The sequence below is a fragment of the Thermobia domestica genome, chromosome 18 (genome assembly GCF_964235325.1).
Source record: "Thermobia domestica chromosome 18, izTheDome1.hap1.1, whole genome shotgun sequence".
Classification (NCBI taxonomy): Eukaryota; Metazoa; Arthropoda; class Insecta; order Zygentoma; family Lepismatidae; genus Thermobia; species Thermobia domestica.
Window position 1 is genome coordinate 166,269,994 of NC_137471.1, and position 14,068 is coordinate 166,284,061.

Sequence of the window (14,068 nt, forward strand, 5' to 3'; positions counted from 1 at the left end):
TAATATAGTAAATTATATAGTAACAGTTTAAATTTATATGTAACTGGATTTGCTCAACTTGACTCTATTACTGATATCATGAACACATTAAATTTATAAATGTTATAAACCAATTAGATTGGGTAAATGATAGAAGATACATGTCACATCAATTTATCAACATTTGCGCATACATATTTATGTTCACAAAATTTGCAAGATACTTACTTATTTTTATGTTTTAGCACTAACATTGCCATACACGATCTTTCATTCTACCTATTTCTCGAAATTCCACACTTTAATTCACATGTAAAAGAAGTCCGAGTACCTCTTCAGAAATTCGAGTCAGAGAGAGGAGACAGACCGACGTCTATTACTAATGGTGGTTCAGGTTTATTAATAGAACTTGATCTCTATTTCTACATAATTCTAAATTACTTTACAAAATGGTTCCTTTTCATCATTTGACAATTATTACTTTGCTAATTTTGGCTGTTCTTTAGCATTGGGGGCCAGCTTTTGCACCTACTTTTTTGCGATATTCTATTCCGATGCGGTTGTTTTATTGTTTCATTCGTTAAATTGTGTTACCAACATTAAATTCATACAGCATTGCAGAGCGAGCGTTAGCGAATGAGGGCGGGTTAGAGTCCCGCATGGCATGTCGTTTTCTATATTCGTTACCAACAATTCACGTTGTTTTCTCACATAAATCACTTCCACTTACCTTTCCGTTTTGTATAAATCCCCTACTGCTCTAAGAAAATGTGTTCGATACTTTCTTGACTACTTTAACATCACTATCAACTCATTTCTTCCGTAGATTATCCTACTTTTTGCTTGTTTTGGCCCTCCAATACTAAACAATTACCTTACTTTTTTAGTGCAAATGGAAATGGAACTTAAAAAATCATATTATTAGTTATATAAATTACCGTCAAATAATTTTAAATTTTTTAACCTCCAAATTGTTTAAAACCTAGAAGTAAATCATAATATATATTAAAATAAAGTAATTAGTCATATAATTCTTATAATTTGGAAGATAAAGTAAAGAAATGGAAATAAATTCCTTCACGGGAATTTATAGGCCAGGGAAAAAACCCGGGAATATTCCCATTTTTAAATTCCTTCCCAAGGGAATATTCCCACTGCCCATCACTAGCCACATGCAGAGACCTTCTGGTTTGTGATTAGTACCATACTAAAGCATTCGACTTATATATGCTTCCTTCAGATGTCGGGCGTTAAGCATGACGCTAATCATTTGTCAAATTACTTTGCATAAGGCGGATTAAATTTCTAAATGTTATAAACAAATCAGGTTGGGTAACTGCCAGAACACAGATACCCCAACATTTTGTCAACATTTGCGCTTAAATATGTATGTTCACAATATTTGCATGTCTTTCCTTTTTTTTAATTTTGCATGTAACATTGCCACACACGACTTTTCTTCCTGCCTATTTCTCGAAATTCCATGCGTGAATTCACATGTAAGTTCGAGTACCTCTTCAGAAATTCGAGTCAGAGAGAAAAGACAGACTGACGTCTATTAAAAACAGCAAAATTTGATGCAATTATCTTTGAACTGTTATATATATATGTATATATATATATATATATATATATATATATATATATATATATATATATATATATATATATATATATATATATAGGGTGTCCGAGAAGTCCTTCCCTGGTTACAGAAATTGATAACTCAGGCTAGAAATAAGATAGAAATATGAAACTGGTGTAGAATTGTTTACAAAATATAAAAGTTTTGGTCACATCAGTACACTTCCACATGAGCACCCTTGGTAGCACGTAGCACATCTAGGCAATATTCAATTTCCATCCACACGTTAGCCAACATCACTGGAGGGATCGATGCAACGACTGTGGTTATTCGTTGCTGCAGGGTTTCCAGATCTGGTACACGTGTTCGGTAGACCTCATCCTTAACATAACCCCATAAAAAGAAGTCTAATGGGGTTATGTCAGGAGAGCGTGGAGGCCAAGCTGTTGGTCCATCACGACCAATCCATCGCCCAGGAAATGTCTTATCGAGATAGGCACGGACGGCCAAACCCCAATGAGGTGGTGCACCGTCTTGCTGAAAAACGACATCGGGGCGATACTGAAGCAGCTGAGGAACAGCATACAGCTGCAACATATCCAGGTACACTGCAGATGTGATGGTATCCTCAGCGAAGAAGAATGGCCTGATAATTCGATCCTGCAATAACGCGCACCAAACATTCACCTTTGGACTGCCTCTGGTAAACTCCCTGACCTCCCTGGGGGGTTCTGAACCCCAAATGCGTACATTATGGCGATTCACTACTCCACTGACAAAGAATGTCGCTTCGTCGGAAAAGGCAATTAGTTTGAGATAACCATTATCGTCCTCAATACGTGATAGCATTTCGACCGCAAAGTCATATCGACGTGTACCGTCGTCGGGCAACAAGGCCTGAACGAGTTGCACTTTGTAAACACGAAACAATACACGTTTGTGTAAAATGTCATGGATAGAGCTTTTTGGCATCTGTAATTCACGTGAGGCCATGCACACCGATTTCTTAGGACTTCTCAGAAAAGACTGCCGCACAGCGTCCACCGTGTCTGCTGAGATTCTTGGACGACCAGACCTCGGAAGGTCAGCAACCGACCCTGTGTTCTTGAACTTCTCATACCAGGCTTTAAAGCTCTTGACATCAGGTGGAGTCCTTCCAAATGTTGTCTGGAACTGTCTCTGCACCGTGGTTGGTGATCGTGTCTCATGGTACCACACGACACACTGTGCCTTCTCCTGGTTGGTTGGCATGGCTTCTTGGGCTTCTTAATTACGTACTACAAACCTAAAACAAAAAAACTGAGACTTGGTAAAACAGAACAAACCTAACACAGACAAAAACTTTTATAGCTTGTAAACAATTCAACACCAGTTTCATATTTCTATCTTATTTCTAGCCTGAGTTATCAATTTCTGTAATCAGGGAAGGACTTCTCGGACACCCTGTATATATATATATATTACTAGGGTGCTATTCACCAACTCGTGTGTGTCCATAGAGAAGAGGCACGTTAGCTGTGGTGGGTATACGCGTGCAAGATGTCGAAAAATACTAATTTGTTAAAGGTGGCCACTACAAGCTAGTTTTGATTACAATTAGAAGCAGTGAACCGTTTCTATGGTTACAAGTGACCTATATAATTTCTCTTAATATTGCTGTTCCTTTCCAGCTTGACACGTTTCAGGTTGTAAGCCTGTAACAGCACCTCCAAAAAGCATGTGTCATCTGATATCGTAAAAACGGTTTTATGCAGTGCGATCCCTTCCTACGCGATTGTGACTCAAAGCTACTTGTTGAGACCGCCTTCCATAGGGTATGGGTGTGTTTCTCAAACTCTTGTTATTTTCCACATAAACCTATCATTGTCATCTCGCCTACTCCTAGGATTACACGCGAGCTCAGTTCCTCAAATTCCCTTTGCTTTAAATTGAACTAGATATAATAATAATAATAATAATAATAATAATAATAATAATAATAATAATAATAATAATAATAATAAAACACTTCTGGGCATCCTGCAGTCGTGTGCGTGATTTTCGCTCTTGACGTCTTCATGCTATATAGCTAAGTGTATAAGCATGCATATTATACATTTGCACACAATAGATGCACAATACTCAAAAAAAACAAGAGAGCACAATATATCAGAAGATAATCAGCGAACTTTCTGGTACCATCATTTAACCTTTGTTATGGACATGCGCTAACCAAAACAAATCATTATGACAATAATTCGTGAACAAATAAATTTATTGGTTTTTGGTGATCTCTTACGAATATCATGAGGCTTTCAAAGCATAAAGGAATCAAGTCTTCAGAAAGCTGAGAAAGTGAGAAACTTGTTTGTAGGTACTTTTATGTATTATCTGTCAGGAAAGTAAATGTACACCTATTTTTCGAGTCTGGCATTCCTGCGCTCCATCCGTGGAGAGTATGAGAATTAAATCAATCAAATGTTTACTGAAGGGCAAAAAGAAAAGTTCAATCTGAATAAGACACTGCAGAGGGGCACAAGCTGTGAATACGAATAGTGCATAATGTAAATAAAGGACGACACTAAAAGAGAAAGCCAGAAACAGATGTTAAACTTAGAAAAAATAGTAAAAATTGTCGAAGTGGGAACATAAAACATAAATAAAACAAATACGCCGACAACTAAGCGTTCACCACGCCGTGATCTTGGTGTAGTGGTTAAGGTGCTGGCTTACAAATGCATAGGTCGCCAGTTCGAATCTTCGGTGGGGACGTTTTTAAAATTTTTTCTTAATAATACATGCAGCTCGTGAGAGATGTTAAAAGAGGTCGTATTTAGTTTTTCGTAGCAATTATTATTGGTAATGTTTAGTACTCATAATACTTTTTGTCTTTGCGTATTGCTTTTATTCTTGTCTTAATTTTGAAAGAGAATCAATCACTGGCCATAGAGACGGCATAAACGTCTGCGGCCCGCCCATCCCCGGATGGGAATGAAAGCCTTGTGAAAAAAAAATTTGAAAGAGAAGAAAATCCGAAAAAATGCCACCAAAATTCCTCATATTTTGAATGTAAACGCCATTTGCAATTAGTAAAGAATAAAATTTGAACGTTCCGATGTAGCTGCAAAAAGTAAAAAGAAAAACATGGAAGTGGAGTGTTCGAATCCATACTCATGGTTATTAAAAATACAATTTCTCCATGCCTTACACCTCCCGACCACGTTTCTACGTTAGCAAGTAAGAGGTTTCTGTTTAGGTTAGGCTGCTCAATAAGTTTTGCAAAGGGGCCCGGTTTAGCTCTGACGCACCACAGGTGCGACAAGGGAGCAAAACACTTTTTCTCTCTTCCTCTGTGTGTCTATTTATCTATCTATCTCTCTATATATAACTCTATTTGTGAATGCATTAACCACCCTAATTTTCAGCGGATTGAGACGAAACTTGGCAGAAACATTAATTGTTGAAATATCTTGATGAGTTCGTTAACGAGAATAATCAGATGAAAATGTTCAAAATGGTGCCCCTTCAAACTTTTAAAAACTTCCAAGGGAACCAAATTTCGCCAATAAATAGGTATTCAGAAAGTTTTTCACGCCCTTTCGCTAAGGTAGGCTTTTGTTTTTTCGTTTTTTTTTTTTGGCAGGAGGAGGGTTATTTTCCTTTCGGAACAAGATGATTATTAGTGATGATATGGAATTACACATTGAGAGTGAAGTAACTTGTGAAACGTGTTATTTGAAAGAATAATATAATAAATGTGCTTTCCTCTAACACAGAGAACTGTAAATCATGTATTTCGAGTTCGGGAGCCTGAATGGCGAGGAGTGTTATTTGATTTGCTTTTTAGTAACACATTGCATTGCAGATAAAGGTAGGCAACATTAGTGGTAAGTAAAACAACAACAACAACAACAACAATAATAATAATAATAATAATAATAATAATAATAATAATAATAATAATAATAATAATAATAATAATAATAATAGGTGTTGTTTGTGGCAAGGGAATATCTTTTTCAACTCTTCTTCAAACGAGATGATTGTAACGCCATATCTCCCTTACAAACAAAATATTAGCAATTTATATCGAGAGAACGGGAAATTGTAGAGTGATGAGAGCAACGTTGGACAGTATGCACTCATATTACTTAGAAAAATAAGCGATTTCAATGCAAAATGAACGAAGAGTCATTGTCATGGGTAGTCATGGGGCCACGGCAGAGCTCTCTTTAGGCAAAATGTCAATAATTTATATCGAGAGGACAGGAGGTGATAGTGAGATGGGACCAACGTTGCACACCGTGGACCCATAAGGCGCATCGAAAAAATGAGGGGGTGGCGCCAGCCAACCTTACTTCTACATAATAATATAAAATTATATTGTCGAAATACACACACGAGTTAGCTAGTAATATTTTATATTATTATTATTACCAACAGCGTCTTTTCATTACGTGTGCATGCTTGACATGAAGCCAAAGAGAAGATCCATCATTCGTAGAAAAAATAAGAATAGTCAGTTACTTTAACTGTGAACGACGGAGAAAAATACGAAAAGAGTGGCTACCTGTAGGGAAAACAAACAATACTTTCTCCCAAATGGATAAAAATTCAAGCCGAGATAAATTCGAACTCGCATGGACGGCGCAAAAAGCCAGTGCTTTGTCCAGTTTTTTTTAACTGACTCACCGAGAATGTTTCAGTAACTTACTTATTGCTAATTTTACTTGCTTCACTCGTTTAACTTGCTTTTTCTAATAACTTACAACGACAGGGACACGAACACAGAAACATCGAGGACAGTTAAAAAATCAGAGATGCTCTCCCGCCGGGAATCGAACCCGGGACACCATACATTCGCCGCACGTGCTAGCCACTAGACCAGCGGGGAGGACACCGCTTACTTCCTGTGTCGTTAGGGATTACGACCACTGTATTGCCAGCTATCACTTCTGTGGGTTGTATACTATGATCACATGTTTCTTCTTTGCTGGAAGAGTTAAACCTACATTCTATGTAATACATGAGTTATTTAGGCCTACATGCTCTTCATATAATGTAATAAAAGGGTCATGCTGGGAATAAGAAAAAGAAAATTCCTTGGACAAAACGGAAACTATTGGCATCAGAAATATTTATCTACGAGGCATGCGCGGTAATATATCTCAGAATAGTTACTGTTTAGTTCAGTAAACGAAGAAAGGCATATAAAAAAGCAAATATGTCGCGTCAACGAGATTGACCAAAGTTGACAGAGGCGGAAGGAAATGTGTAGTAATACAACAACTTGGTTAAATTGATAATTGGTTTTTTTTCTGTAGTAGATCGTATCACAACTTTACAGGAGAGCAGAGAAAGACTTACTAACGCTGCCATATAGTAAGCTTTAGTAACACGATCATACAGACACAAATGGATGTAACTGTAAGTACTACAACTTGGATTTAACGAAAGCCGTTTAGGTATTCGGTGGTTTGCAGTGTTGTATAAGACACAAAAAGATAAGACACAATACAATTCTTCATACCTCAGCTTCCAGTAACTAGATAAATGTAATTTCTGGTTAGATACTGAAACTGCTGTCGGATTTTAATACACGACGTATTGCAGGATACAAAATGCTTTGCATTACTTGTTTGTTTGTAGACAGCTACTAGCTTAGTGTTCTGAAAGGTTGTGTATAAACTAGAGATAGCCAATTCCGGAATTATTACTTTCCGGACTCCCAAAGGTAAAAGCTGGCAAATTTCGGAATTGGGAAAATTCCGATTTTGGAATAATTCCGGAATTCGGAAAAATCCGGAATTTAGAAATTTTTGATTTCGTTAACATTCCGGAATTCGGAACAATCCGGATTTTTTCGAAATCCTGAGTTTTTCTCAATTCCGGAATTTTCTAAATTCCGGATTCTTCCCGAATTCCGGAATTCTTCTCAATTAGGGAGTTTAACTGAATACCATAATTTTCCGAAATCCGGAAAGTGAAAGTTCCGCTTCCGAAAAATGATTTTATTTTTGTTAATATGAATTGTGGCGGAAATAAGTCTTTGACTAGGTAATGGCGACTGTTTTGAAAGAAATGGGGTGTATTCCATTCAATTCAATCTGTCATATTTGTAGTTTCGTGTGGAGAAAAACAAACTTGTAATCCAACTGTTTGAGAAAAACTCAAGTTATTAATGTAAATTTTTCCGACATCATAAAAGAAATACGAAAGACATTTTGAATCAAAGAAATACAACATACAAGTTAGAAGCGGAGACAAAGAAAACTAACATAACCAGACTAAAGACGAATCGTTTACCGCGTAGCGATCAAGGTCAAGCTGTTTTCGAGGGCGAGTTTCGAGTTGAGTCGAGTTTGATAATGGCTCGCTCGCTCGTTCAGCTCGTTTTAACTCGTTTTGAAATAATGGTCTGATTAGACTGGAAAGCGAAAGCCATGAGAAATGTAAGCAGTAATGTGTAATACTTTTAGTGTTGCTCACGACAGGGGTGCGTCTCGTCTCGTAATTTTAGTGCATCTCGTGGGGCAATTTTAGTGTATCTCGTCTCGTCTAGATAACGAGAAGACAAGAGTTATTTATTATTATTATTATTACGAGACAGCCTCAAATGTCGTAGTCACCAATATAAGTATATACGGTAGTTCTTAAAATCAAGGTTGAGACCTTCACTGTCGAATTCTTGAGCCCAAGCAGAAGACCAATTCAGATAGTGATATCAACCGGCTCGGCTCGTATCAACTGAGCGAACAGCTCGAGTCGGCTCTGTTGGGATCAGCCGATGACCCGAGCCGGCTCAGTTGGAACGAGCCATCGACTCAGCTCAATTGAGCCAATGGATCGAGCTTTCTCTGTTGGGTTGGATCCTCTACTCGGCTCATGTGAACCGGTTCAAGCCAGCTAAGTTGAAACTAGTCCATCGACACGTTTCGATTCAGCTCAACTAAGCCGATGGCTCAAATCGGCTCGGTTGGGTGACCTGTTGGCTCGGCTTACTTCTCGGTTATGTTCGATGTTAATGAGCTGTAAGCCGAGCCGCTCGAGCCGTTGAGAAGCCTAAACCCGGTCCCAGCTATTTTGAACATGTTTGGCAGAAGCCTATAACTTTTAACAATTTTTGGCTCGAGCCCGAATACTTGCCCCTTCGGAACTCAAACCCAGAGCGTGACCGCTGTCCTTCCCTCCTGAAGACTTCTCGACGACCGAGATCGACAGTCAATTAGTGTTTATTATTCAGATACAAACCGTATATCTTTTAAAGATTATACACGGTGTTGATATAATAATAATAATAATAATAATAATAATAATAATAATAATAATAATAATAATAATAATAATAATAATAATAATAATAATAATAATAATAATAATAATAAAAGTTTTAAACTTGCCGTTGAAATTTGGCAAATCTTACTTAAAAGTAGAGATTTCGGGGAAAAGGTTCCGTACTTTCAAGACACACCTCTGCAACTACCAACATTTTAAACTGCAACGTTCCATTGAAGTTTCATGTAGAAAGTATTCTACTGTATGTTTTAAAGAAACAATTGTAATAAATATAACTGAATATCACGCAACAGTACGGCATATAATAAACTAATTTTTAGGATATGCAGAGGTAAATATGAAAGCTTTGCTACAAAATACCTACACAGAGCATAATTCAATGAGGTCTGAAATATAATGTAACGAAATAGCCTATGAGATTCAGTCTACAGAGCAACTGTTACTTCAAGAATGGACATACACTATTTCGAGAATCGAGACAAGACGGGAAATGTTTACCATACTTTTCGTCTCGTCTCGATTCTCATCTCCAAAGAGAGACGGAAATTTTGAGTTAGCCTTGACCCGTCTTAAATGTTAATTCTCATGTTATTTTATTTGTTTTAGAAACGAGATGAGAAACTCCTCTTCTCGTGAGCAACATTAAACCAAACCAAAATATTCTTTCCAAATGTCACGTTTCTGCTTGTAATGGTATGACCTGAGCGATAATTAGCTCCTAGCTTTTAATCTTCTACGAGATAGTAATAATTATTATTAGTTTATTATTATTACTATTATTATTGCTGAAGATTTGATAGTTCAATTATTGAAACATCCGAGTATTCAAATATCTGAATATAATAAAACATATGTTATCGCCGATCAATCGCCATCAAAAATCCTAAAGTAAAAAAAATACAATGTGCATTCGTACAAGCACCATGACCACTGAACCGCGATCGCAACGCGGTAAAAGATTCGTTTTTAGTCTGGTTACACAGAGCATAGGTTTCTTTGTCTCCGCTTGCAAACTTATATGTTATATTTCTTCGATTCAAAATGTCTTTCGTATATGTTTTATGAAGTCGGAAAAGTTTACATTAATAACTTGAGTTGTTCTAAACCGCTGGTTCACAAGTTTGATTTTTCTCCACACGAAACTACAAAAATGACAGATTGAATTCTAATACACCCCATTTCTTTCAAAGCACTCGCCATTACCTGGTCAAAGACTTATTTCCGCCACGATTCATACTAACCAAAATAAATTCACTTTTCGGAAGCAGGACTTTCACTTTTCGGATTTCGGAAAATTATGAAATTCAGTTAAACTCCGGAATTCATAAGAATTCCGGAACTCGGAAACAATCCGGAAATTAGGAAATTCCAGAATTGAGAAAACTCCGGATTTTTCCGAATTCCGGAATGTTAACGAAATCAGAAATTTGTAAATGCCGGATTTTTCCGAATTCCGGAATTATTCCAAAATCGGAATTTTCCCAATTCCGGAATTTGTCCGGTTTGACCTTCGGGAGTCCGGAAAGTAATAATTCCGGAATTGGCTATCCCTAGTTTATACACAACCTTTCAGAATACTAAGCTAGTAGCTGTCTACAAACAAACAAGTAATGCAAAGCATTTTGTATCCTGCAATACGTCATGTATTAAAATCCGACCGCAGTTTCAGTATCTATCCAGAAATTGCACATATCTAGCTACTGGAAGCTGAGGTATGAAGAATTGTATTGTGTCTTATCCTTTTGTGTCTTATACAACCCTGCAAACCACTGAATATCTAAACGGCTTTCGTTAAATCCAAGTTGTAGTACTCACAGTTACATCCATTTATGTCTATATGATGGTGTTACTAAAGCCAGTGGCGTAGGGAAGGGGGGCCCAGAGGGGCCGCCCCCCCCCCCAAAGAGGTCCGACAATGTACTTTGGTACTTTGACGTTTGTAATTTTTTATATAGGGGGAGACTAGGGAGGTATGAGACAAAATTCGCATAAGATTTTTTTCCTTTGTAACCATGAACGATACTTACATGAATTTTTGCCTTGTATTAGTTTGAAGTTTCAGCTATATAAGTACATTTTATTGAGTTCCGTTTTGCGTTACGAAGAAAATTATTCACATTTTTCTGACACTGTCCGAAATGTCTCAAAACTCCCTAAGTTAGGGAGGTCTGAGACATGCGCAAGGGAGAATTGAGACAGTAAGCAAATTTGCATGTATTGACAAAATTATGTGGATTTATTGCCAAGCAGACTTATTTTAGATTTAGAATATAATTAAGATAATTCTTTTGTACTAGGACTAGAACATACTTTCGAGACCAAATATAGTCTAGACCTTTATACATGCAAAATTAACTATGTGACCATTTTCCGTTAGAGAATGTAGATGTGAGATAGAGAAAGAGCAAAATTAAAATGTTTGTATGATAATATACTCTATAATATGTATGATTAAAAATTCCAGAAAAACAATGATAAAAAAGAAATCCTGTAGCCCATATGTGAAACGTAAATGAGGTTCCGATTTCCGGTCAGGTCCTTGCTTTGTTTAAGAAATCATCGAAAACTGGCAAAAGCTATAGGATCAATATGAATTCCACAAATAAGACCATTTGTGTGCGTTCACGTGATTCACAAAAACGAATGCAAATATTCTCAATTCTACAAAAGAAACCGAACCTTACTTGCTGTACAAGGGCCTAGCGAAAGAAATTGAGAAAATGGCATATTTCTTCATTCTCTTAGTTCCTCCAGAACACAAGGGAGATGGCAGCTTATACAAAATGTCATACAAGGACAAATTTGCCAAATCTGGCACATTGAATTTGCTCCTCCCCTTATGGCGTAAGAAACTTATTTCACATTCTTGATAACCATGGAAAACCATGTCCAACATAATGAACGCACGTGTTCTTAGTTGTAAAATTTACGACAAGGTAGTCACCAACTTCAATATCATCCATACAGTTCACATCCATTCCGTAGTTCTGTTCACCACTATCCTCAGATTCTATTTCATCACTTGAATCACTTCAATTTCCTCACTGACACATCCAATGGCTGAAGTCTGTGACTTGTGTGTGGAGGAATCGTTAGCAATATTACATAATTATCCTTGATTTCTGGATGAAATCTATAGATATATGATTCTTGTGGTTATCTAATAGTAGCAGAACTTTTCTTTCCTGAGAACAGCCTGAATGTTTAGCGAAATGATCAAAAAATATGTAAAAATTTCCTTTGTCATCCAACCAGATACGTGAGCGGCGCTTGAATTTCCAGCTGGAGAACCAGACAACATATGCTGTTTAAAGTGAAAACAAAAAACGGAGGAATGGTGTTTCTTGTTGCGTTCACTGCGCAACACATTGTAACTAGTGAACCTCTTTCAGCAGATGTTGATTTACTAACTTCTTTAGCTCATTTGTTTGCAATTATTTTTGGAGGTGTGTGCCATGTTGTGACTGCAGTTTCATCAACATTCCATATTTGATGAGGCTCAATCTTTTCTTTCATCAACACTTGCTGTAGATTCGTAAAGAAGGATGAAACATTAGCTTTATTGAAGCTAGTAGCTCGAGATAAGCTTGTGGCTTGAGGAGTTCTAAGCGATAGATTGGGATATCTATGCACAAACCCTAAATACTAATCATAACCTGCTCTTCGTCTCTCTTCCCATTGAGGCGGCATTTTCTTCTGATTAGCTAAAGCATATTCGTAAGCCAGCTCACGCACAGCCGTAATGGGTCTTTGCTGCAGCAAGAAGTGCTTCTTCTCTATCAGAAAAAAATCTGGGAACGCTTCCTGTTCAGAACATAAGATATAGTTTCATAGGGAGCACTTTATTTTGCTTTCTTCACATAACGAGAAAAAGTTTGCTTATCTACTGCAAATCTTCTTACAGTTGATCGTAGACCTCTGCCATTAATTACTTCACGCAAAGCAGCTTCCATGATATGTCCTGAGACTGTGACGCGATCAGTTCGTTTCTTCCATCGAAAAGGCATTGTAGTAGGTTTCTAACACCGTTACCTGTAATGAAAAAATACAAAATTGCGTCAAAATCGTTGAATAAGGCTAGAGGACTAATTTAAACAACTGTTTAGCCTGTATGGAGAACAACTTTTAAATCTATTGTTTTAACCTATCTGGAGAACGATTTATGAGTAAGAGGAATAAAATATCTTCTCAGTTCCTCTGTAAACTTGTGAAAATAAAAAAATCATTTTAATTTCCTGAGGATCCCTCCTGTAACTTTTAGATTGGAACAAGACTAGAGACTTACGACTTTAGTTTTAATATTGCAATAATATGAATGAGTAAGTGCTGGGCTCAGTATAAGGCAAAGATCCTTGATTTTCAATTCCAATCACCCAGTTTTACTGCATCAAATCACAAAGTGTTAATTGCTTTCACATGTATGCTAGTTATGGCCTGTTAGTCTACTTACATTAGCGCAAAAGTTTGACTGAAACTCCACCTTCGGTAAATAAAAGGAAATATCTCGGATGCTGATTAAAACATCTATAACCAAAAACACTCAAAAGGCAGTCAGCGAAACCCCGACACGGAAAACACTGACAAGGCGACCGTTATATATCTAAACGAATCTATCTTGAACTTACCTTACCTTCCCTTCCCTTCGCTACTTTAACCCAACATAACCTAACTGAAATTTTTGACCTGCCGGTGTTTGGTGGTTCGTTGTCTGTCTCTCGGATGACCTATGAAAATGATAAAACGAGGAATCATTTTCAATTCACAGAAAATTAACTATAGCTCCCTATCTAACGGGAACTTTTCAAATAAATCCTTACTAACCAACGCTCACATTCTTATTTTCTCTTCCTGTTTACTAGGATTGCATCAAATTCAATATTATCTTACTAGCAAAATAAAATAAATAACAGACATATCAATCAACTAACGATGGGAGGATTGAGACAGTCATTGGTAGGGAGGCTTGAGACGTCTCAATCCTCCCTCCTAAAGGTGTCTCAAATCTCCCTTTCCCGCCATTTCAAAGTTTTTCCTTTTTTGTGTAAATTACTTCGTTCTAAATTACATTCCGAGTGTTCCGAAAGATCATTGAAATTCGTGCCTTTTAATGTACATATAGTAATAAAACAGAATCCAGTTCAATACTTGTTAAATACATTCAATAAGTAGTAGCCTACATTTACTCGACCTACCTGAAAACAGTTTTTTCACTCTTCGCTCTAAACTGTA